The sequence below is a fragment of the Loxodonta africana genome, chromosome 14 (genome assembly GCF_030014295.1).
Source record: "Loxodonta africana isolate mLoxAfr1 chromosome 14, mLoxAfr1.hap2, whole genome shotgun sequence".
In the NCBI taxonomy this organism is placed as follows: Eukaryota; Metazoa; Chordata; class Mammalia; order Proboscidea; family Elephantidae; genus Loxodonta; species Loxodonta africana.
Window position 1 is genome coordinate 44,942,395 of NC_087355.1, and position 27,846 is coordinate 44,970,240.

Here is a 27,846-nt window from a genome sequence, read left to right on the forward strand (position 1 = left end):
CCTAGCATTGCCCCTATTTTTTGTGCCATGATCTTTATTGTTTTAGATTTTATGTTTAGATCTTCAATCCATTTTGAGTTTGTTTTTGTGCATGGTGTGAGGTATGGATCTTGTTTCATTTTTTTTTTTTTTCTCAGAAATGGATATCCAGTTATGCCGGCACCATTTGTTAAACAGGCTGTCTTTTAGCCCTTCTTTTTGAATGTGTACATTTATTGCTATAAACTGACCTCTGAGCACTATTTTTTGGTGTGTTCCAAAGGTTCTGGTAGGATTTGATTCTGTGAATTTCTTTATTCCATGCTTAATTTCTTCTATAACCCAGTAGTTTTTGAGCAAGATATTGTTCAGTTTGCATGTATTCAATTTTTTTCCTTGCTTTTGCCATTACCGATTTCTACTTTTATGGATTTATGGTCAGAAAAGATGCTTTGTAACATTTCAGTGTTGTAGATTCTGTTAAGTCTTGCTTTGTGGCCTAAATATATGGTCTATTCTGGTGAATGTTCCATGTGTGTTGAAAAAGAAAGTATACTTGGCTGCTGTCGGGTGGAGTGTTCTGTACATGTCTATAAGATCAAGTTGGTTCATTGTGGTTTTTAGGTCTTCAAAGTCTTTAGTGAGCTTGTTTCTGGATGTTCTGTCCTTCACTGAAACTGGTGTGTTGAAGTCTCCTACTATTATTCTGGAGCTATTTCTCTTTTCAATGCTGTTAGAATTTGTTTTACGTATTTTGGAGCCTGTCGTTGGGTACGTAAATGTTTATTATGGTTATGTCCTCCTGGTGTACTGATCCTTTAATCATTATCTAGTGTCCTTCCTTATCCTTTGTGGTGAAAATTGCTTTAAAGTCTATTTTGTAGGATTAATATTGCCACTATTGCTCATTTTTGATTGTTTGCTTGATATATTTTTTTCCATCCTTTGAGTTTTAGTTTGTGTCTTTAACTCTAAGGTGTGTCTCTCATAGGCAGCATATAGACAGATCATGTTTTTTATCCATTCTGCCACTCTCTATCTCTTTATTCGTGCATTCAGCCCATTTACATTCAGCTTAATGTAGTGTGTTTCTAGAAATTTGGTATGAGTTTAGTGCTGTCATTTTGATGCCTCTTTGTGTGTGTGTTGTTGACAGTTTCTTTTTTTTGCTTAATTTTCTGTGCTGAGACATTTTACTTTATGTATTTTCTTTTCATCTTTTTCATTGTTGATTTTGTATTTGCTGAGTCTTTATGTTTTTCTTATTTTTTATTTTGATATGTAGGATTGTTAGCTTCCTTTGTGGTTACTTTAATATTTACCCCTATTTTTCTAAGTTTAAAGAATCTTTTATTTCTTGACTTCCACTGCATATGAAAGATTTATGACTACATGTTTTAGTCCCTCTTTTTTATTTTAATATTGTCATCTTTTATATATTGACGTCTCTGTTCCCCTATTTTCAGTGTTTTAGCTTTGATTTATTTTTGTGACTTCCCTAGCTAGGTTGATATCTAGTTGTTCTCTCCTGTGTTCTAGTCTTGGGTTGTTATCTGATGTTACTGATTTTCTAACTGGAGGACTCCCTTCAGTATTTCTTGTAATTTTGTTTCGGTTTTTACAAATTCCCTAAACTTTCTGTTTATCTGGAGAGGCCCTAATTTCATCATTATATTTGAGAGACAGTTTCACTGAATGTATAATTCTTGGCTGACATTTTTTTTTGTTCAAGGCTTTATATATGGCATCCCATTGCCTTCTTGCCTGCATGGTTTCTGCCAAGTAGTCAGAGCTTAGTAGGTGACTTTCTGTTTATCCCCAGCCACCCTTAAAATTCTCTCTTTACCTTTGTTTTTGGCAAGTTTGACTGTAATATGTTTTGTTGACTTTCTTTTGGGATCTATCACATGTGGGGTTCAATGAGCTCCTTGGATAGATACCTTCTCATTTTTCATGATATCAGGCAAGTTTTCTGCCAACAAATCTTCAACAATTCTCACTATACTCTCTGTTATCTCCTCCTGTTCTGACACTCCAATCACTCATAGGTTATTCCTCTTTAGAGTCCCATATAATTCTTAGGGTTTCTTCATTTTTTTTTTAATTCTTTTATCTGATTTTTCTTCAAATAAGTTGGTGTCAAGTGCCTTGTCTTCAGTCTCACTAATTCTGACTTCCGTTGCCTCAATTCTGCTTCTATGACTTTCTATTGAGTTGTATAATTCTGAAATTTTATTGTTAATCTTCTGGATTTCTGTTTGCCATCTCTCTATAAATTCTTGCAGCCTGTTAAATTTGTCACTATGCTCTTGACAACCTTTTTAAGTTCCTCTATTGTTTTGTCTGTGTGTTCCCTGGCTTGTTCTGTGTTTTGTCTGATCTCCTTCCTAATCTCTTGAAGAGTTCTGTATACGAGTATTTTGAATTCTACCTTCAGTAATTCCAAGAAGTTATTTTCTTCTGGAAGGTTTCTTGATTTTTGAAACAGATTTGAAGTACCTACTGTGTATACCAAACCTTACATTAGGTGTTAGAGAGAATAAAGCTCATCAATATGTGGTTCTTGCTTGTGTAGCAATGTGACTTTGCCTCTCCTTCCATCAATAAACCAGTTGTTGTCAAGTTGATTCTCACTCATAGTGTGTCAGAGTAGAACTGTGCTCCACAGGGTTTTCAGTGGCTGATTTCTCAGAGATATATCACAGACCTTTCTTCTGAGGCACCCCTGGTGGACTCCAATCACCAACCTTTAGGTTAGCAGTGAGTGCGTTAACTGTTTTCACCACCCAGGGACTCCCTCCCATCAATAGGTAAAGTCTATTTTCTATCTTCTTGAATGTGGGCTGGCCTTGTGACTTTCTTTGTCCAACAGAATGTGGCAAAAGAGACATAGTGGGATTTTAAGCTTTGAGAGTTCCAGACCTTGCAGCTTTCAGTCTTGCTCTCTTGGAATGCTGCTGCTGCCATGGGGATAAGTCAAGGTTAGCCTCCTTGGTCACAAGACACCACATGGAAAGAACACTAACTGACAGCCAGCACTAACTTCCAGTCATACAGTGAGGTCATTTAGGGTCACCTAGCCCTTGCCAAACTTCCAGCTGATAGCTGCCACATGGGCAAGCCCAGGTGAGACCAGAAGAACCACACAATGAGGCTAGTCCAAACTGTGGACCACAGTATTGTGAGCTAGTAAATTATTGTTGTTTTAAGCCACTTATTTTTGTGGTGCTTTGTTATATCAAAATATACAACTGAGGTTATACTATTCCCCATGACTTTATCATTCTGGAAGATTTACCTAGAATTCTATATTTAGGTTTACAATAATTCAAGTCAATGGGTTTCTCGCATTCATATATTCTATTTTGCTTTTTTGTCACTTTAGTCCAGATTTTCTGGACATCATGTGCTGCTTTTGGACTTTACTAATAAGGGTTTCTTCAATTTTAGATCAGGTGCCTCAAGAGACAGTAATGTTGGGTTTATTTTGTACTCTTACTTGGTATAAGCTGTTTTATACCACAAGATGGGAGGGAGGCACTTGGGGCAGGGAGGGACTTCTTAACGGCATTTGAGTTCATTACAAGAAACAAGGCTCTAGTTCTTTCTGGACAGGTTACTTCCCCTTCTGATTTCTGAGCCTGGGTGTTCTGGAGTACTTCCTCTGGGTCCAACCATGACAGTAATTCTGACTAGTGTTCCTCCTTATGGAAAGAGTATATGACGTTGGGCTCCACCACCATTTAAAAAAAGAATTTTGTAGTTAAGGGATACAAATGAGACCCCAAAGGAAGTCTTTATTTAGTGACATGTGGCAGAGGTTGCCATCCTTTGGTTAACAATCAAATAAAACTCACAATACCCTTAATAGAGTTTTCTCTATTCAAGAAGCACTATCCTGGGCTGGCACCAATGATGAGTTTGTTTTCTACTGGAAGATGAGAACTTCCTGACAGAGGCGATCTGCTTCTTTGGTATAAGGATGTGTTCACCAGTGATGGATGTTTTAGGTCATAAGTGAATCAAAAGTTGGGCTTGTGTCTAGGAGATCAAAATATTTAAGATGTTTTATGTAACATGATGTGAAAACTCCCATTGGTTCACAGTTTATAGTCTTTCCTCTTATTTCATGTTTTTATGTTATAGTTCTCCTTAATTTATGGTGGGAATACAGGTGTTGGGTTGTTTGAAATTAACTAGCTTATATTTCTACAGTACGTGGCAGAAGAGAGAGTAGATATTTGTATACTGCTTGTCTCTAGTTATTTACACAAGTAATTCACAGAGGATTTTATAAGAAGAACCGCAACTTTTCGCCAAGGTGTCAAGCTTCAGTCACCAAGAATATATGTAGTGGTCATAGTGATTATGTAATGTGTGGGAAGTTTTTTCCTTTAATCTTTCAATAACTTTTTGCATTTTACTTTAAGATTCTCAGAGCTAAGTATCTGAGCAAAATAAGGCTTATTAAGATACCCACTGAAGGTACAACAATATACTGAATAGTACAGTAATGATTTTATTAAATCACTATTAAATGTATATGAAATGCTAAATTAGTTATTGTTTTAAAATTAAAAGAGATCATATATCATATTTTATGCAACTAACTCATGTGTTATACGTCATTTTGCCAACCATGTCCCCCCACCCAGGTATTTTTATAAGCACACTATGCTAACTTTCTGCAGCAACATGTAAAAAAATTAGCATAGCATGCTTATGAAAAACACCGGGGGAGGAACGGGTACATGGTTGGCACAAAAAAGTATAACATGCATGTTATTTGTGTAAAAGTACTATCAGTAGATTCCCAAGAGCTCATTTTATGCCCAAAGAGTATTTGAAGATGGGGTCAGGTCTTTCATGATCTGAGTACTAGAAGCTCTGTTTCCTTTTAAGGAAAACTGTGAGGCCTATAGCTCTTTTCTGAGGAAAGCAGAAATACCAGATTAAATCCATTGCTGTTGAGTTGATTCCAACTCATACCGACCCTATAGGACAGAGTAGAACTGTCCCATAGGGTTTCCAAGGAGCGACTGGTAGGTTCTAACTGCCCACCTTTTGGTTAGCAGCTGAGCTCTTAATCACTGTATCACCAGGGCTCTAAGAAAAGCAGGAGGAGACGGTTTTTCACTGTTGGTTTCTATTCTTTTTATATATATGTATTTATATATATGCACACATATATATAATATTTTATTGTGTTTTTGGTGGAAGTTTACACAGCATATTAGATTCCCATTTAACAATTTCTGTACATATTGTTCAGAGACATTGGTTACATTTTTCACAATGTGTCAACATTCTCATCGTTTGCGTTCTGGTTGTTCTGTTTCCCTAAACTAGCTTCCCTGCCACCCCTCTCTTTACCTTCTTATCTTTGCTTTAGGGTAAATGTTGATCATTTCATCTCATATAGATGATTTTTTTTGAAGGAGCACAGTACTCACGAGTGATATTGTTTATTTTATGAGTCAATCTGTTATTTACCTAAAAAGTGACCTCCAGGAGTAGTTTCGATTCAAAGTTTAAAGGGTATCTTAGGGCAACAGTCTCAGGGGTTCCTCTAGTCTCTACTGCTCCAGCAAGTTTGGCTTCTTTTAAGAATTCGAATTGTCTACATTTCTCTCCCATTCTATCCGGGAACATCGGTTGTGCGGTTTCTATCCTGTAGCCCTTGTAACCCCACTACCCTGGCCACAGTGGACTGAGCCAATAGATTGATGACTGATTCAAAGAGAGCTACAGGTCAGTTGAGGTTCATTGTCCAATCCAATCCAATCTACTTTTGGGGAAAGTGAATTCTGTTAACTTACAGAGATGTAGACAGTAAAGTGGTACAGAAGCTAAGAGGCATGGAGACAGGCAGTAAGTAGACACATGAGACACTAGTTAGTATAGGTAAGTAGAACCCATGAGATAGAGTAAAAGAGGAAAAACTTAGTGAGTGTATTAGAAGCAGAGACTATCAATAACATAAGTCACCATAACTCAGAGCCCCTTTGGCAGGGAGATGACAGGATAGCCAAAGGTTAGCAGACACTTTTGTGGTGTTTGCTTGGTTCACAACAATCCCTTTCTTCTGAGAACTTCCTTCTTTCATACTCTTAAAGCTTCTCTGCGGCAACCATATTTGTGCTACATGAATCCACCTTCCAGGTCTCAGTCAACTGGGCCGAAGATGGCAGTTTCATCCAAGCTGAACCAATCAGATGCTCTTTCCTAGGGCTTTGAAGCTGGGACTAAGAGATAGTCTATGACTGCCTGTGGCTACAGCAAAGAAGGATGAGAAGAAGCAGAGGCGTATCTAAGGTATGGCAGGTATGGCATGTGCCCTGGGTGCCACTTGAAGGGAAGGAGCACCACTGAGCAGTTTCTACTAAACCAGTATGGCCCAACATCCTTCCTCAACCACAGCAGACACATAGGCATAGTGAGGGGGGAGCAGGGGACACTTGCCCCTGGATGCAAGTCCAAGGCGGCACCAGAAGAGATGCAGAATGACATTTCAAGGCACCACAAATATGAAAGGTGCCTGACTAAGGCAACTGGACAAGAGGGGGAAGGCATTTCTACTGACTCCTTGCTGCTATCAATGTCTATTCATCTTGAAAATGGGGGGGCAGGGTACAACTTACAGACTGCCCCTGGGCACTCAAACTGGTAGGGGACACAACTTAGAGATTGCTCCAGGAGATGTTCCCCTGCTACGCCTCTGCAGAGGCACAATTTCAGTTCTTGGCAATAGGTGCTGTCTTCCACAGACATGCCTCTGATGAAATGTTGACCTTTTGTACTCATACAGACGGTTTTTGAGTAGAGCACCAATCTAACGGGTAATAGGTTTTATTTTATGTGTCACTCTGTTTTTCTGCTAAAAGTTTACTTAGTTCTTGATTCTGTGCAGCTCACCCTATTTCAACATGATCACCTAAAACCACCATCCTCTCATGTCTGAATGTCAGCAACTGCCAGCCAATGGGTTTCTCTATGAATTCATAGACTAGAGTTTTAAAACACAAATCTCGTCTCATCTTGGCCTTCCCTTGTTCAAACCCCGTCAATGGCTCCCACCTGCCTTTAGGATAAGACCACGACATTGTAAATGTTTCCTAAGTCCCTGTGAGACACAGTCCCTGATGACCTTTCCAGTCCCATGTTCCTCCTGCCTCTCTTTCTGTACTATTTCAAATACTCTGACCTCCTTTCAGTTGCTAGAACATGCCACATTCTTTCCTCCCTCAATGCCTGGGCACTGGCTTCCTCCTTGGAACAATCTGTTCCTACCTCCTCCAAGTTAATTCTTACTCATCCTTCATGTCTTGGCTCAAACATCACTTGCTCAGGGAAGCCCTCAACCCTCAAGGCTAAGCTAGGTTCCCAGATGTCTACTCTTGAGCTTTCTATATTTTTCCTTCCTAAGAATTATTAGAAGTTCAACAAATATTTACTAACAATGTAGTGAGCATTCTAGGCACAGCGAAAACAGCAGTGAACAAAACAAACCCCTGCTTTCATAGGGTTTGCGTTCTACTAGGGAGCATTCTAAGTGTGTGGTTTTTGGAATAATGTCCATTTTCCCCTCTAGTCTGTAAGTTCCATAAGGGCAGGCACCATATTGTTTTACTCACCATTATTCCTCAGTACCTTGCACTGTGCCAGACACAGGGAAAGTGCTTAGTTAATATTTGTTGAATAAATAACTGAAGGTTTAAATATTGTTTATAAAACCTACAAAAAGAAGTCAAGGAGATCTCCTACAATACAGAGCAAAAGTCAAAGAAATGGAAAATATAAGCAATATGTTAAAGCCACATAATGGACTTATGCAGGATGTATCCCCCATATGAGTTTCAGAAAATAAAAACAGTAAGAAAATAAGAAATAAATAACAGAAGAAAATTTTCCAGAGCTGAAGAAAGACATATGGCTTCAAATTATAAAGGCTCAGCAAGTACAGAGCAGAGAAATAAAAAAGACCCACATAAGGATACACTATCATGAAATTTCTGAATACCAAGGGTAAAAGGAAGATCCTTTTGTCCAGAGACAAAAAAAAAAAAAAGGTTAACTATAAAGGAGTAAGAATTAGATTGGTGTCACATGAATCAGCAACAATGGGTGCTAGAAAATAGTTCTTAGAGTTCTAAGGGAAAAAATATTTTGAACCTAATATTCTGTACACAGTCAAACTCTCAGTGAAGTGTGGGGTAAAAATGATGACACTGTCTCACATACAAGAACTCAAAAAAAATTACCCCTCACGCAATCTTTTTGGAAAACACATTTCTTTAAAAAGTACCTCAGCAAAAGGGAAAAACACTGAATTGGCAGATGTTTCTTACCTATATTTTTGCAACAATAATATATATATAAGGTACTTCAGCAAGTCAAAAGATAAAAACGAATACAAGAAAAAAGGAAAACATGGGACCCAATAAGCAGGGGACCTAACCCAACAACTCAATTTAAAAAAAGAAAAAGTTGCACAGGCTTAGAAAATGACAAGTCCAAATTAAAATAGTAAATCAGAGAGCTCTGACAAGTCTTCAGGAAGAAAGTGAAGTCACATTATTAAATAGTGTGATTAAGCAGCTTGATAATCTTGATGTTAATGAAGATAATGTGGAGTTATATGCTTCTTTTGTCCATAGGGAAAAAAAGACAGAAACTCTAGGATGAAAAAGTATGAAAATAAGAAAACTAAAAGCCAAATATGAAGCTAACTAAAACGAAGCATGATTCTGAGCCACTGTAAGAGCAAAGAAAAGAGAATCCATTTGACCTCGATGCTTAGAACATTCTACTCAGTTTTTGTGATGTATGATTATTTTCCTTTCAATTGCTTGTCAATATTCTGCACTAAACAATATTTATATGAAGCGAAAAGAAGGAAACAGCCTAAGTGCCCATCAACAGATGAATGAATGGATAAACAAACTATGGTACCAACATAAAATGGAATACTATGCAACAATGAAGATCAACGATGAATCTGCAAAACATCTCACGACATGGATGAATCTGGAGGGCACTGTTGTTGTTGCTGTTAGGTGCCATCGAGTTGGTTCCAACTCGTACCGACCCTATGTACGACAGAACAAAACACTGCCCGGTCCTGATCCATCCTCACAATTGTTATGCTTGAGCCCATTGTTGCAGTCACTGTGTCAATCTGCCTCGTCCAGGGTCTTTCTCTTTATCGCTGACCCTCTACTTTACCAAGCATGAAGTCCTTCTCCAGGGACTGGTCTCTCCTGATAACATGTCCAAAGCATGTGAGACGGAGTTTACCATCCTTGCTTCTAAGGAGCATTCTGGTTGTACTTCTTCCAAGACGGATTTGTTTGTTCTTTTAGCAGTCCATGGTATATTCAATATTCTTCATCAACACCGCAATTCAAAGGCATCAGTTCTTCTTCGGTCTTCCTTATTCATTGTCCAGCTTTCACACGCATATAAGGCAATTTAAAACACCGTGGCTTGGGTCACCCTGGTGGAATAGTGGTTAAGTTCTACAGCTGCTAACCAAAAGGTCAGCCATTCGAATCTGCCAGGCCCTCCTTGGAAACTCTACAGGGCAGTCCTACCCTGTCCTATAGGGTCACTATGAGTCGGAATCAACTCGACAACAGTAGGTTTGGTTTTTTGGTTTGGCTTGGGTCAGGCACACCTTAGTCCTCAAGGTGACATCTCCGCTTTTCAACACTTTGAAGAAGTCTTTCGCAGCAGATTTGCCCAATGCAATGCGTCTTTTGATTTCTTAACTGCTGTTTCCATGGGTGTTGATTGTGGATCCAAGTAAAATGGAATCCTTGACAACTTCAATCTTTTCTCCGTTTATCATTATTTTGCTTATTGGTACAGTTGTGAGGATTTTTGTTTTCTTTATGTTGAGGTGTAATCCATACTGAAGGCTGTGGTCTTTGATTTTCATCACTAAGTGCTTCAAGTCCTCTTCACTTCAGCAAGCAAGATTGTGTTATCAGCATAAAGCAGGTTGTTAATGAGTCTTCCTTCAATCCTGATGCCCCATTCTTCTTTATAGAGTCCAGCTTCTCTGATTATTTGTTCAGCATACAGATTAAATAGGTATGGTGAAAGGATACAACCCCGATGCACACCTTTCCTGACTTTAAACCATGCAGTATCCCCTTGTTTTGTTCAAACAACTGCCTCTTGATCCTTGCACAGATGCCTCATGAGCACAATTAAGAGTTCCGGAATGCCCATTCTCCACGATGTTACCATAATTTATGATCCACACAGTCGAATGCCTTTGCATTGTCAATAAAACACAGGGAAACGTTTTTTTTATATTCTCTGCTTTCAACCTGGATCCATGTGACATCTGCAATGATATCCCTGCTTCCACATCCTCTTCTAAATCTGACTTGAATTTCTGGTAGTTCCCTGTCGATATACTGCTGCAGCCCTTTTTGAATGACCTTCAGCAAAATTCTCCTTCCATGTAATATTAATGATATTGCTCAATAATTTCTGCATTCGGTTGCATCACCTTTCTTAGGAATAGGCATAAATATGGATTTGTTCCAGTCAGTTGGCCAGGTAGCTGTCTTCCAAATTTCTTGACATAAAGGAGTGAGCACTTCCAGCACGGCATCTGTTTGTTGAAATATCTCAATTGGTATTCCGTCAATTCCTGGAGCTTTGTTTTTTATCAATGCCTTCAGTGCAGCTTGGACTTCTTCCTTCAGTACCATTGGTTCCTGATCATATGTTATCTCCTGAAATGGTTGAACATCAACCAATGCTTTTTGGAATAGTGACTCTGTCCATCTTCTTTTGATGCTTCCTGTGTCATTTAATATTTTCCCCATGGAATCCTCCACTATTGCAACTAGAGGCTTGAATTTTTTCTTCAGTTCTTTCAGCTTGAGAAATGCTGAGTGTGTTCTTTCCTTTTGGTTTTCTATCTCCAGCTCTTTGCACATGTCATCATAATCCTTTATCTTCTCAAGCTGCCCTTTGAAATCTTCTGTTCAGCACTTTTACTTCATAATTTCTTCCTTTTGCTTGCTTTAGCTACTCAATATTCAAGAGCAAATTTCAGAATCTCTTTTGACATCCATCTAGGTCTTTTCTTTCTTTTCTTTTTAATGACCTCTTGCTTTCTTCATGTATGATGTCCTTGATGTCATTCCACAACTCGTCTAGTCTTCGATCATTAGTGTTCAACCCACCAAATTTATTCTTGAGATGGTCTCTAAATTCAGGTGGGATAGACTCAAGGTGACACTTTGGCTCTCATGGCCTTGTTCTAATTTTCTTCAGTTTCACTTGAACTTGCATATGAGTAATTGATGGTCTGATCTGCAGTCAGCCCCTGGCCTTGTTCTAACTGATGATATTGAGCTTTTCCATCATCTCTTTCCACAGATGTAGTTGATTTGATTCCTGTGTATCCCATTTGGCGAGGTCCATATGTATTAAAAAAAAAAATCATTTATGTCAGTGAAAAACGTATTTGCAATAAAGAAGTCGTTGGTTTTGCAAAATTCTATCATGTGATCTCCGGCATCATTTCTATCACCAAGGCCATATTTTCCAACTACCAATTCTTTTCCTTTGTTTCCATCTTTTGCATTCCAATCACCAGCAATTTTCAGTGCATACTGATTGCATGATGGATCAATTTCAGACTGCAGAAGTTGGTAAAAATCTTAATTCCCTCATTTTTGGCCTTAGTGGTTGGTGTATAAATTTGAATAATTGTGGTGTTAACTGGTCTTCCTTGTAGGCATATGGATATTGTCCTATCACAGACAATAGCAGTGGAACATTGTCTGATATAGTGCCGAAAGATAAGCCCCTCAGGTTGGAAGGCACTCAAAAGACAACTGGGGAAGTGTTGCCTCCTCAAAGTAGAGTTAACTTTAATAACATGGATGGAGTCAAGCTTTTGGGACCTTCATTTGCCGATTTGGCATGATTAAAAATGAGAAGAAACAGCTGCAAGAATCCATTAATAATCAGAACCTGAAATGTACGAAGTATGAATCCAGGAATATTGGAAATCGTCAAAAATGAAATGGAATGCATAAACATTGATATCCTAGACATCCGTGAGCTGAAATGGACTGGTATTGGTCATTTTAAACTGGATAATCATAGGGTCAACTATGCTGGGAATGACAACTTGAAGAGGAATGGTGTTGCATTCATTGTCAAAAAAAAATTTCAAGATCTATCCTCAAGTACAACACTGTCAGTGATAGGCTAATATCCACACACCTACAAGGAAGCCAAAGATTAGACAGGCCACAAAATGAGACTAAATGGGCACACCAGCCCAGGGGCAAGTACAAGAAGGCAGGAAAGGACAGGAAAGCTGGTAACGGGGAACCCAAGGTCAAGAAGGGGAGAGTGTTGACATGGCATGGGGGTTGGAAACCAATGTCACAAAACAATATGTATATTAATTGTTTAATGAGAAACTAACTTGCTCTGTGAAACTTCATCTAAAGGACAATTTTAAAAAATAATATTTACATGATTCATAATATTACAAATATTTTTATATGTCCCATTTTTATTGTAAAATAAAATAAAGATTCAGAAAACCACACAAAGCGAAAGTATAGCTTAATGAATCCAACCGTCACTCAGCTTAAGGAACAGAGCTCACATCAGAAGTCCCTCCGTGATTTACCATCCCAACCTCAACTTTCCCACTCCTCCCAAAAGTAAAACTATCCTGGCTTTTTTAGTAATCATTTCCTTGGCTACTTTATCATTTTATTACACAAGTGTGCATCCCTTGGATCGTCATTTAATCTTCACAATTTTTTTATTAATTATTTTTTAAGACTTTTTTTTAATCTTCAGGTTTCCCCTCCATCCTTTCCCTTTTCTGAGTGTGCATATATTGAAGGACAAGTCGTCTGGATTTTGTCCACACTCATGGTGCAATTTCATACTCATGGTACAATTCAGCATATTCCTCTCCCCCTGCATTCCAGCAAATATGCATCTGGATCCAGAGATTGGATCAGACTCAGGTTCAGTTCTTTTGACAAGACTATAAGCGGTAATGTGTTCTTTTTTTCTTTTTCTTTTTCCTTTACTTTACTTTTTTATAACAGTTTTATGGAGATAAAATTCACATCCCATACAATTCACCTATTTAAGGCATACAATTCAATGGACTGTAGTATATTCAAAGAGTTGCGCAACCATCATCCCAATTTTAGAACATTTTCATCATTCCAAAAGGAAGCCCTGGTACCCTTTAGCCAACACCCCTTGCATAATCCTCAACACCCCTCCATACTCACAGCTCTAGACAACCTCTAATCTACTTTCTGTCTCTATAGACTTGCCTATCTGGATGGTCCCAGGTCGTGCAAACAGTTTGCACTCAACTACTAACCTAAAGGTAAACGGTTTGAACCCACCAAGCAGCCCTACAAAAGAAAGGTCTGGTGATCTGCTTCCATAAAGATTACAGCCAAGAAATCCCTATGAAGCAGTTCTAACACATAGGGTCACCATAAGTCGGAATTGACTGTACAACAATCTGTTTGTTTGTTTGTTTTTTGGACATTTCATATAAATGGAAACATATGTGGCCTTTTATGACTAGCTTCTTTCACCTAGCATGTTTTCAAGGTGGTGATGTGCCCTTTCATCACAAAATTCCCGTGTTTACTCTTTTTTAACATTAAAAGGCTTTAAGGCTGAATGCCTAAAACCATTAATTCATCAGGGATTGCAGCCTGGCGATATTCTACTTTTGTCATTTATTTTGTATTTATCAGCTCGAATACTTATATAAAGTGTTGCTTCCCCTCTTTTACTCTATGCTTAACCAGTAGCACAGTTCAGAGAGAAAAGGTAGGATAAATGCTTGATTCTTTCTCTTTCTTTACAATATTTCAAGATAATAAATTGTTTCTCTGTTATTCTCCAAATGTGGTAAGGGTATAGAATGAACGAAATTAAATATATTTGATAAGTTTTGATTGATTCCAACTATTATTCTTTTTCAAGCTCAAATAAATTGGATTATCTTTGGCCAGTGACACCCTCTTCAAGTCCTGAGTCTTTTTTACCGGACTCTATGTACACAACAGTCTCAAAATAACAGTACTAATATGATTGTCATCAATATTGAACCCAGTTAAAAAATTTTGCTTACGCTCTCCCATTCTTACTCTATTTTTTTTTAATATTTGTAGTACATCTACATTGTCTATGCATGTAGTCATTCCATGCTATACTCTCTTCCTTTTGTCTTCATTTAGTCCTAGTTCTAAAAGGAATCATATGTTTAATCATCCCCACTGGTTCTTGTGTCTACTGATCATTTTGATATTCTTAATCTCTACTAAATTCCTTAGGAAGGTCTCATATTCCCTGATTTTTTGCATGTTGATAACAAGTTTGCCATTTACACTTGAAAGTCAGTTTTGCTGGACATTAAGTCCTTGGAGAAAATTTCATTCCTTGAGTATCTTAAATGTGTTACTCCATAAAATATAAAGCATTTTTACTGAAAAGTTTGATGATAATCTATCTTTTTTGTAAGTGACTTGCTATTTTTGCCCAAATGCCTAAATGACTTTAGGATATGCCTTTTCATTAGTTACTCTGGGGAAATATTCTCAGGTATGTGGTGTACTTTTTCAATATGTAGTTTTAAGTCTTTTTTATTTTAATTTAAGGAAGCTTTGCTTGATTTATCATTTTTAGTACTTTTTTCTTTGCTCTTCTTCATGGACTCCTATTATCCATATATTGGATCTTCTTCCCTGTATACAATATTTGTCATTTTCTCCTAAATCCTTCTTATCTCTTTCTTTGTTTCTTTTAAATATTTTTCTCCTTTTCACCTTCTATTTATCTTAAGGTATTTTCTGTTGTGTTAGTCCCTGTTATGTTCCTTTTAGTTTACTATACATTTCTAAAATAATTTTTTATTTTCTTTCTAATATTTTCTGAGCTCTGTCACTTCATTCCTGAGGTTGTCTAATTATGAGATATGTTGTTCTTTCATGTCTTGTGTCATTTTCTTGATTATTTTGGCTCATTTTGAAATAGAAGGCCACAACTTTAATTGTAGGTAGGTCTTTTCTGGCATGTAGTCATTGTTTGTAGGGATATAATCCTGCTCCTATTTTTTTTTTTTCTTATAATAACTTTGTATGGTATTTGACCGCAATCCTTTTCTGTTGTTTATTTTTATGTGATGTTAGTTTTCATGAATTTCAGAAGGAAAACTTGAGGTAGCTTTGCTAACTTCACAGAATTCTATCATTTGTATAACTCTAGTATCTGTTCTTTTTGTTGTTGAACTGTGGTGGTGAGTTTTTCTTTTCTTTTCAGGGTACAAAAATATTGTACTGTAATTTCTAAGATTTTCTGCCTGTTTCCCTCTCCCATTTTTTCTGAACCTTCTCTTTTCTTCCTTTCTATATTCCCTATCCTGTTCAATTTTTGTTCCACTCCCAGCAGTTTCTCCTCAGGTTGGAGCCCTGTCCTGGAAGAGAACTTTGGCTGGTCCAGCCCCTTCAGATCTTACCTTGGGCCCCTTGCATTCGTCAGTTAGTGGAGAGGGCAAAACTTCTCCCACTTTCAACTGCTATTCTCAAACTGGCTTTCCATGATCCTCAGTGAATATCTGTTGGGATTCTCCTGGTCTCAAGCCTAAAAGATGCCCCACTGTTCACTCTGCTTCATTCTGCACAGATATGATACTACAACAAGTTGTATGGACATTTGGGTTTTTTTTGTCATTTGTGTGTGTGTTGGGGTGCCTAGAGATAACCTGTCACCTAGTTTTGTTGTAAATGTTGTCCATAAGCTATTGATTTTGCTATCTAGTCACTCTGCCTACTTTTACGTGGGGATTCAGAGTGAATCAAACACTCCCGGGATCCCATGTTTAGAACCAAAGCATGATTTCTTTACATTTATAGAACATAGTGCAAGCAATGGTAGAAAAATAATGGTATAACTGAGAAAGGCTGAGAAGGGGAAGAACAGGAGGAGTGAAGGGAAGTGCATTGGGCACTAATTTTCTCATCTTACTCAGTAGGGAACTAAGAGATAGTGTCTAAAACTGATGGATAAAATGATGGTATATACCTTGATAACCCAAAGAATCCACTGAGGAGCTCTTAGAAACATTTAAAAAGTTCAATAAAATAGTTAACTACAAAATTAATTGATAAAAATCAATAGCTGTGCAACATATTAACATTTCTTCAGTGTAGCAGACGTTCCTCTGAGTGCTTTTCAAAAATAACTTGCTTAATCCTCAATTACATGGGGTAAGACAGTTATTATACTCATTCTGCAAAAGAAGAGGAATTCCTGGGTGAGTAAATGGTTAACATGCTCAGCTGCTAACTGAAAGGTTGGAGGTTCGAGTCCCCTCTTAGGTGTCTCAAAAGATAGTTCTGGTGATCGATCTACTAGTGAAAAACCCTACGGAGCACAGTTCGCCTCTGACACACATGGGGTCACCACGAGTCAGAGCCAACCCAACGGCAACTTTTTTTTTTTAATGAAGGAAGAAACCGAGACACACAGAGATATTAAGTAACTTGCTCTAGTTCACACAGCTAAAAATCAGAATAAATCAGGCAGCTCGCTTTGGCCACTATGCTTTGATACTGCTACTTCAAAAAGAAACAGCCACCAATTCAAAAATATAATAAAAGAAAACATCTCATTTATCAAAACATAAAAATGACAAAATATTTAGAAATTTACCAAGAAATGTGAAGGGCATACATGAGAAAAACTTTAAATCTATCTGGAAATAAAATAAGATTCAAATAAATAGAATTATATACCTTTATCTTAAACAGGACAATTCAGTAGCATAAAGGCATTAATTATCTGTAAATTTTTATTTAAAGTAACTCTGAATTGTCTATTTTCTCAAAATCAATCTGATTTCAGTAAAAGTACCCAAAGAATTATTTGTTGGACTAGACGAACTGATTCTAAACACAAAAACAAAAAAATGTGTGTTTCGTATGGCAAACAAACATGCAAAATAAGCCATAAAAACAAAAAGAAGAATGATGGGGGTGGGGATATTGTCTACTACATATTTTCCAATAATATAAAGGTATAATAATTGAAACAGTTTGGTACTGGGCAAAGAAAGAGAAAGACATACCAATGTAAATAGATTCAAATACATATAGGAATTTTATACATGATAAAGGTGGCATTTCAAAGCAATGGGGGAAGAGGGATTATTCGATCAGCAAAGTTGGGACTATTGGCTAACGGTTTAGAAGAAAATAAAACTGGACCCTCTTCTTTTCCTACAGTAAAATAAATCCCAGGTGGATCAAAACTTTAAAACAATGGGATCAGTAGTAAAACAAAGCAGATCAGTGGTTGCCTGAGGCTAGGAGTGGGAAGCCAGGGACACAAAGAAGCTTTTTAGGCTGTGCTGGAAGGTTCTCTATCTTGTGGGGGTGGTGGTTACATTTGTTAAACTCATCTAACTGCAGACTTAAAATAAGTTAAAATAAAGTTGATTTTTGAAGTAGATTCATGAAAGTACTAGAGGAAAATCTGGGAGAATTTTTAATATTCTTAGAATGAAAAATAAAGGGAATATATATATATTTGTGCTTTCATTTGCAAGTAAATTTATAGATGAATATTTCATAAATTATAGCAGTATCTGCCTCCAAGAAGGATGACTGGGCTAAGAAGGAAAAAATCCTTTTCATTTTATTCTCTCTTGTACTGTTTAGATGTTTTATTATCTGCCTGTATTATCTTTTCAATGAAAAAAAAGTTTAAACAAAAGGAAGCCAATAAATTAAGAAATAAAAGGTTTTAAAGTTAAAAAAGTACTCAACAGAAGATCTAATATAAATTTTTTTTCAAAAGTAACAAAGGGATGGAGAAGGAAAGGGGATGAGAGAGTACAGTTTATATCTTATCTTTTATAACAGGGCATCGGTAGGTATGGTTTAAAATTGATGTATAGAGAAATAGAAGAATATAAGCAGAAAAACAGGATGGGTTCAAAGAGATTACCTCTACTGAGAAAACCAGGGTAGCAAAGAGTGAGGTTGTGTCATGCAGAAAATCACCTTCGTGCAATTTAGGTAGACTCCACGAACACTAAGGAGTCCTGGCGGTGCAATGGTTAAGTGCTTGGCTACTAAGTGAAAGGTTGGCAGTTTGAACCCATCCAGTGCTTCTGTGAAAGAAAGACCTAGCAATCTGTTTCTATAAAGATTATAGCCAAGAAAATCCTATGGGGCAGTTCTGCTCTGTCACATAGGGTCGCTATGAGCCAGAATCAACAGCACCTAAAAACAATCAAGAACACCACCAAGCAAGCTATCTGGGAAGTCATAGAACAAAAAGACTCAGAAACCAAATTAAACCCATTTAAAACTCACAGCCAGAAGCAAGAAGGAAAATACAGGACAGGTTAATACCTCCATTCTGCAGAGAGAGGAAGAGAACATATAACCTGTCCTGTGAAACCCAGGATTAGGTACTATCTCTGCAGCATTGGCCTTCCTCACTGATGGTGTAGCTCAGAGGGCCAGAGTTGAGGTTTGAGGAAGGGGGCCCAACAGATGAAGGGCTCTGGAGCCAACACATACTCTTGTTCAAATGAAGAAATGCAGGACAAGAACACCCAGCAAGGGGCTGAAGCCTGGGGATCATAGTTTCAGGGAACGTCTAGGACAACTGGCATAACAAAGTTTGTTAAAAAAATATTCTGCATCCCACTTTGGTGAGTGGCATCTGGGGTCTTAAAAGCTTGCGAGCAGCCATCTAAGATGCATCAATTGGCCTCATCCCAAAGGAGAATGAAGAAAAACAAAGACATAAGGAAAATATTAGCCCAACAGACTAAAGAACCACAAAAACCAGAGACTCCACTAGCCTGAGACCAGAAGAACAAGATGGTGCCTGGCTACCACCAATGACCGTTCTGACAGGGAACACAACAGAGAGTCCCGGATATAGTGGGAGAAAAGTGTGGAGCAGAACTCAAATTCATGTAAAAAGACCAGACTTAATGGTCTAACAGAGACTGGAGCAACCCCCGAAATTATGGCCCCTGAACACTCTGTTAACCCACAACTGAAACTTTTGCCAAAGCCCACTCTTCAGACAAAGATTAGACAGGACTATAAAACAAAAAATAATACACGTGAGGAGTGTGCTTCTTAGTTCGATCAGATACACTAGACCAAATGGATGGCTCCTGTCCGGAGGCAGGATGAGAAGGCAGAAGGGGACAGGAACTGGTTGAATGGACACAGGGAACCTGGGGTGGAAAAGGGGAGTGTACTGTCACATTATGGGGATTGCAACTAATGTCACAAAACAATATGTGTGTAAATTTTTATATAAGAAATTAACTTGAGCTGTAAACTTTCACCTAAAGCACAAGTAAAAAAAAAAAAAAAAAAATGGGAGCATCCTGGGTGTTCCCAGTGGGTGATGCTCTTGTTTGTTCCATTCTTTCTATCATATAATATGCATTCCAAAACCAAAAACTCATTGCTGTTGAGTCAATTCCAATTCAAAGTGACCCTATACATCAGAGTAGAACTGTCCCATAAGGTTTCCAAGGAGCAGCTGCTGGATCTGAACTGCCGACCTTTTGGTTTGCATCCGAGCTCTTAACTGCTGCACACCAAGGCTCCATAATGTGTCTACAGATTATTAACTTACTATCTGACACATCTTATGAAGCTGCTTTGTAAACCCTATGGGGCAGTTCTACACTGTCCTATAGAGCCATTATGAGTCAGAATCAACTTGATGGCAAGAGTTTGGTTTTGTTTGTTTGTTTATGAATCTGCCTGTGTCTCCCATGCTACTTGCTTACTTACTAGCTATACCTACCAGTGGAGTCATTGGGTGGTGCAAATGGTTAACATACTTGGCTGCTAACCAAAAAGGTTAGAGGTTTGAGTCCACCCAGAGTTGCCTCAGAGCCCTGGTGGGGCAGTGGCTAAGAGCTACGGCTGCTAACCAAAAGGTCAGCAGCTCAAATGCACAAGTGCTCCTTGGAAACCCTATGCGGCAGTTCTACTCTGTCCTATAGGGTAGCTCTGAGTCAGAATCGACTCAACGACAATGGGTTTTTGGTTTAGAGTTGCCTCAGAAGAAAAGCCTGGTGATCTATTTCAAAAAAATCAGCCACAGCTCTACTACTGAGCACACTTCTACTGCAGCACACATGGGGTCGCCATGAGTCAGAATTGATGACAATTGGTTTTCTCATACCTACCAGTACCAATTACCATCAAGCAGATTCCAACTGTGCTCCATAATGTTTTCAATGGCTGATTTTTTGGAAGTAGATGGCCAAGACGTTCTTCCTAGGTGCCTCTTTCAGTTAGCAGCTGAGCACACTAACTGTTTGCACCACCCAGGGACCCTAGCTATGCCTACCAGTTCTTACAAGTTGCATCCATCCTGTTTGTTTTCTTTTATAACAGAAATGAATATTCTCAAATAATAGAAGAAATACTTAATACAGCTGGAAGACTTTCATTTTTCATTTTATACACTTCAAGATTGTTTGGAAAAAAAGTTATGTGCCTGAATTACTCTTAAAATGCTAATAATCAAAAATGAAAATGAAAACTGTCTATACTTTTACCTATGCATGATTGTAAATGTTTATCTTTTATTAATAGTTTGAAATTGAAGTATTAATTTATTTTAACATTATTGTATAGCTCATGTTCTAAAAATTTAACAGCTAAGAGTTTCGTCGTATAAATCACCAGGTAGATCACAAGAGGGACATACAATAGAGCAGCTAAGAGTTTAGGCTCTGAGACCAGACAAACGTGGGTTTGGATCCTGGCTTGTTACTTTCCAGCTATGTGATCTAGGAAAGTTATTGGAACTCTGTACTCAGTTTTTCCATCTGTAATTTAAAGTGGAGACAATAAGAGTACCTACGTTCCAGAGTCATTGTGAGGAAGAAATAATGCATGTAAAATGCTTACCACATCACCAGGCACATAGTAAGATTTCTATTCTTATCTTCATTACATTGAGGGCAAGGGTACTAACTCCACAAAGGGTTAGTATTCAGCAGACTCTCAGTAAAGTCTTTGTGAATTGAATCAACCGTAGCTACTGTACAGAAGGAAAAAAAAAGGAAGGCCTAAATAAAAACAGTCCAAATGTCTAAAGGAAGGAATTAAGGATAACAGTCCCAGTTAATACGAGCCAGCTACTAAGATTTGCAAAGTACCTGAGGGTTTCCCAACAATTAGTCCATTATGAAAAGTTTTGTTTGTTCCTTGACAGGAATTCTGAGTCTTTATTTAATTACACTGATTTTGGTCCCAGATCCTGGCAACATTCTTCCGGCATTCCCTACTCCATTAGGCTTCAGAATGGACAAGTTGAAGCAAGGCCTCTAGGATCTTTGTTCTTTCCCCAAAGGAAACCTAGCAGTGGTCTCCTCGTAGTTAGTTATCCACAGGGGTCTTTAAAGAAGGTTGTTTAATTACTTGGTTTTGTAAACAGCCCTGAAATGGTGGGTGTAATCTGGTTGGTGTCGGGTAATCAGCTTTAGGACTGGGAGAATTTCTGGAGCCCATCCAGTCAACCTCTGCCTTCTAGAAGGACCAACCTTTAATTCCCTGGGAGAGATGTTGTGTCTGCTAAATCCAGATGTTGAACAATCTAGAAGAAAACAAATAAGGCTTGAGTTCCGCCCCCCCCCACCAAAAAAACCAAACCCATTGCCATCAAGTCGATTCCAACTCATAGCGACCCTATAGGACAGAGTAGAACTGCCCTGTAAGAGTATCCAAGGAGCGCCTGGTGGATTCAAACTGCCAACGTTTTCTTTAGCAGAAGGCTTGAGTTCAGGGGATATAAATTCTGATCCTAATTCAGGCACCCAAAGTGTCTGAGCAACTTCAGTGAATATTCATTCATTCATTCATTCATCTGTTGCTCACTAACCATGCTAAGTTCTGGGAATTCAGAGATGAATAAAAATAGTTATCCATAGTATTTCTGTCTAGACAGATAAATAGATATACACACACTAATACATACCTATATACATTTATATATATATACACATATACTGGATCCTGGTGGCACAGTGGTTAAGACCTATGGCTGCTAATCAAAAGGTTGGCAGTTCGAATCCACCAGCCACTCCTTGGAAACTCTATGGGGCAGCTCTACTCTGTCCTATAGGGTCACTATGAGTTGGAGTTGACTCAACGGCAACAGGTTTTAATAGGTCATAGTGTATATCAAACCAAAAACCAAACCCAGTGCAGTCGAGTCGATTTCGACTCATAGCGACCCTAAAGAACAGAGTAGAACTGCCCCGTAGAGTTTCCAAGGAGCACCTGGTGGATCTGAACTGCCAACCCTTTGGTTAGCAGCTGTAGCACTTAACCACTACTCCACCAGGGTTTCCACAGTGTGTGTGTGTGTGTGTGTGTGTGTGTATATATATATGTGTGTGTATACATATATATCGATAGTTCCCCAATGTATGAGAAGCAAAGGTACAAAAGGTGCTTTAGGCTTTGTACCACACATGATTAAAGGACATTCAACCAGAGACAGGCAGGGGTTCTCTTTTTAGGTCCCTTTCAAACCTTCCGATTATGTCAAGGAGAAAGCTTCCGTTTGGTGCTAGTCTTAAACAAGCTTCTAACCCTTGCTAAGTTCCTTTTTTAGCTAAGAAAGAGCAGACTTCCAGCTCAGAGTCTTCTGCAGACAAGAATAGAAGTTTAAGACACTTCACTGTTTATTGTATTTATTGTTATGGGGACCTATTTTTTATGGCAAGGGACACTGGTTCCTAATTAACATAACTCATACAAAGTTTAGTTTTTAAATATACTAAGTGGATTTAAACAAAAATGATAAGTAATTTACAGAAAGAAAACAAGTAAATAATAGTGCAGAGGGTAGAGGGCAAGGCAACAGCCTTTAAGATGGTAAGTAAATAACCTGAGTTGGGAGACAAACTATGTAAGGACGCACCACGTCTGCTGACCTTCCTTGCAGAATTGTTGAAAGGGTTAAATATGGAAATAAATGTTAACGCACTTTCAGAGAAGGCTAAAAGTCACTCAATCTGTGCTATTAAGGAAAATCCAGATACAAACCCACATGTTTACAACTGTATTAATTTGAAATAAAAAGAACAAAATGTTCTACTAGTTCTTCAGATTGATATTTGTGTTATATTCTTAATATCACTCAGAGTATGTTTCTTCAGAAAAGCTGAGAGTTCATTTCATTTCTGTCCCATCCTAGCACGTACAGAACACTATCCAAATGATTTCATTTCTAGGCTGTTAACGATCAGTGCTTTTAGGATTAAGTATCTGTGGCATCACTGGAGAAAGTTGGCCCAAGGTGCCTTGAGGAGAATTAGAAAAAGGCATCCTCAGGCAGATGTAGGTCCCCCCGGGGGGCAGGGGCAGGAGTTCCCGGCACCTTTGTGCATGCACGACCTGCACAAGTGTACACAACAGCCATGCACAGCTGTTTCAGAACAAGTCATTACTGAAGAGTTAAAGGTCTTTTGTCATCATTATCCTTAACACGAGCCTCAGCATTTAACAATAGATACAGGAACTGTGGCCTGGGACATGTCAATACGTTTTGGTGCTGCCAGTCCAAAAGATGAACCACGAAAGGGATTCATTCAGAATTCCAAAGACAAATACGAGAAATGGGGAGAAATATTTGCAAATACATGAGAGACGCAAGTCAACATATAAAGAGAGATTATACATCACTGAGAAAAAGATGGCTAGTATGATGTTTACATGGGCAAAGGACATGAGAAGACAGGTCTCCAAATGAGAAATAAAGTTGTTCAACTTCAGTAATGATCAAAAAAAAAAAAAAAGCAACTTTGTAACAATAAAAGCACCACTCAATCAACTGGACAAAAACCAGCCAATGTGTGTATATTGTTGCTGTTGTTAGGTGCTGTCAGGTCGGTTCTGAGTCATAGGGACCCTGTGTACAACAGAATAAAACACTGCCTGGTCCTGCGCCATCCTTACAATTATTGTTATGCTTGAGCCCATTATTGCAGGGTCTTCCTCTTTTCCACTGACCCTGTACTTTGCCAAGCACGATGCCCTTCTCTAGGGGCTGATCCCTCCTGGCAACATGACCAAAGTATGTAAGATGCAGTCTTGCCATCCTTGCTTCTAAGGAGCATTCTGGTTGTATATGTATAGGGTAATAGGTGCCTCATAGGCTGCTTGTGGGAATGTAAATTGGATGAATATTTCTGCAGGACAATCTAAAAATAATTTTCAAAAGCCTGAAAAATGTTTATACCCAACATACATATTTGTGGGCATTCATCTCAAGGAAATGGATATATATACATATTCATTAGAATGCAATTTCTCAAGGTATAAAATTGGAAATAACCTAAATGCCCAACAGTAGGGAGATTAAATAAGTTATGGCTCATTAATACCATGAAATAGAATGCAGCCATTTCTTAAATATTTTTATCCCTCCCCCATCCCTTGCTTTCTCCAAGACTCCAACTACACATATATTGGCAATCACTTAAAGCTGTACCATAACTCACTGATGCTAGGCTCTTTTTTTTTTTTTAATTCTTTTCTCTCTGTGTTTCCTGAGGGCATTGATGCCCTGCACACAGGCAAAGTGGGCTTTGGCAGCCAAAGCCAGCCTTCGTGCAAGGAGATGCAGTGCTGGCAGTTGGAAATAGGGCAGGAATGAATGGAAATGGTGAGGGCCAAGGACAGAGCACCAAGAGCCACTCTTGTCTCAACACTGCCCTTTCCCAGTTCCAGATTCCACTATGGCTTCTGCACCAGCCCCGCAGCCAGCTGACATTCCAAGTACATCTTCACATTGAGGTAAAGAATTGTGGCCTCAGAGGAGTCAGGGACAGAAGGACTACATTCACGAGAAAGGGAAAAAGGAGACATATTCCTAGGGGCAAGCCATGCCATGGAGAAGGCTGCATAAACAGTCCTAGTTATCTTCCACTTCTGCTGGAGGGTAAGCCACCTGAGGGCTTCTTCATCTTTGTCACTGTTTGTCCTTGGATTGGTCCATGAAGCTTGGTTGGTTAAACCCCCAAAGTGGGCAGACAACGAGAACAGCTGTGACCTGTTTGGGCCTGCAAAGTAGGGTGGGGAGGGTTAAAAACAGGAGCCAAAGGGCCAGTGGCAGGCTGCCAGATAAGGGAAGGTGAGCCAGGCAGGCTGCCGTTCTGTTTGGAAACAGGAATAGGCTGCAATGAAGTGGGAAAATCAGGGCCGCAGATGGTCCATGCACCATGGAGAAAGCTGGGTATGGCAGGACTGAGGTGTGTGGGCCTCATGTCCTTTCAGCCAAGTTCTCAGACTATGCTGTCAGGAACTGTTTTTGAATGACATCAAAATTCATTCCTAAGTGATACTAAGGAAACATTCCCAGGCTCCAACCTTGTCTCTGGCAATTTTTCCTCATAGTGCCTTTTTTTTTCCACTTGCAGGGAGTTTATAAGTTATCCATAATTTATTTCTTCAGCTTTATCTCTCACTTCTCTCTCACACAAACTCCATGCTGTCCAAACTGATGTACCCACTGACCTTGAACAAAGGCTTCCATTTCCTGCCTCCCAGGCTCAGCCTGTATCTTAGTTATCTAGTACTGTTATAACAGAAATATTGACAGGTGAGTGGCTTTAATGAACAGAAATTTATTTTCTCACACTTTAGAAAGCTAGAAGTCTTAATTTAGGGTGCCGGCTCTAGGGGAAGGCTCTCTGTCTCTCTCCACTCCGGGGGACAGTCTTTGACTTATTTCAACTTCTAGTCCTAGGTTCCTTGGCAATCATGTGGCGTCGATCTTCCCCTCCATCTGTGCTTGGTTGTTTAAACTGCTCTTTTATATCTCAAAAGAGATTGACTTAAAACACACCCTACACCAATACTGCCTCATTAACATAACAAAGAAAATCCATTTCCAAATGAGGTCATAACCACAGGTGTAGGGGTTAGGATTTATAACACATATTTTGGGGGGACACAATTCAATCCATCACAACCTGCGAAGTTCTACTACTCACACAGCCAATTCTGTTATTCACACACAGTCAAGCTCCCATGTGCAAGAACACACATACATCACTATCCAGAATTGTGAAAGGTCTCATATTTTGCCCTACTTACAAGCTAACAAATTAGTCTGCCAAAATTTCATGGATGCTGGCAGAAGACACAAGGCTCCTGGGTCAGAGACAAAGGACTTGAGCATCAGCATATTTTGCACTGGTTCCCCAAGATCCAGTTCCCATAGGGCAATATGAAGAGGGCCAAATGATACCTGTACACAGAGGGTTGCATTCCAAGAAAGGAACCCTGATCTTAGGGAACCTGAATCTTTTAAAAGTGAGCACTGAGCCAGCTTGTCCCTTGCTCTGAAATGAGACATTACAGGTGTCTTCCAAGGCTGTTTACTATGCAAATAACTTAGAAAGATTGTTGTTGTTAGGTTCCGTCAAGTCGGTTCTGACTCATAGTGACCCTAGCACAACAGAACACAACAATGTCCGGTCCTGCACCGCCCTTACAATCCTTGTTATGCTTGAGCCCATTGTTGCAGCCACTGTGTCAATCCACCTCGTTGAGGGTCTTCCTCTTTTCCGCTGACCCTGTACTCTGCCAAGCATGATGTCCTTCTCCAGGGACTGATCCTTCCTGACAACATGTCCAAAATGTGTAAGATGCAGTCTCGCCATCCTTGCCTCTAAGGAGCATTCTGGTTGTACTTCTTTTAAGCCAGATTTGTTTGTTCTTTTGGCAGTCCATGGCGTATTCAATATTCTTCACCAACACCACAATTCAAAGGTGTCAATTCTTCTTCAGTCTTTCTTATTCATTGTCCAGCTTTCACATGGATCTGATGAGACTGAAAATACCATGGCTTGGGTCAGGCACACCTTAGTCTTCAAGGTGGCATCTCCGCTTTTCAACATTTTGAAGAGGCCCTTTGCAGCAGATTTACCCAATGCAATGCATCTTTTGATTTCTTGACTGCTGCTTCCATGGCTGTTGATTGTGGATCCAAGTAAAATGAAATCCTTGACAACTTCAATCTTTTCTCCATTTATCATGATGTTGCTTATTGGTCCAGTTGTGAGGATTTTTGTTTTCTTTATGTTGAGGTGTAATCCATATTGACTGCTGTGGTCTTTGATCTTCATTAGTAAGTACTTCAAGACCGCTTCGCTTTCAGCAAGCAAGGTTGTGTCATTTGCATAACGCAGGTTGTTAATGAGTCTTCCTCCAGTCTTGATGCCCCATTCTTCTTCATACAGTCCAGCTTCTCCAAGAAGCTGGACTTTGAAAGACAGTCCTGAACAAAGAGCAGGCATTACCTCACACAAAAGGCATGTAGAAACACAAGAGACAATTGTCTCCCACCAACCACAAAAAGATACAAGTAGAAGCTTTAGGGATAGACTCACCTTTGTTCAAATCCTAGATCAGTCTCTCACTAGCTGTGTGACTTTTAACATGTTTCTTAAGTCTTCTGAAGTAGCGTTCTCATCTGTAAAATAGATAAGTAGCAACCACAATAAAGTTGCTGTAGACTGAATTAATAATATCTTATAGTGCTTAGCAAAGAGTGTGATTCCGTGTAAGTGCTCTATAAATGGTCACCATCATTATTATTGCTATTATTCAACTTTCTAATTCCATAAATCCTTAAAGCCCAGCTTGGCTCACCCTCTTTGAGCCAGACCCTCTATGTGAGTCATCCCCAGCACTTACAGGAAGGGTCTGTCAAGAACCCAGGAGGAGCTGTTCCCTTGGCAAAGGGAGAGAAAGTCTGGCTAGT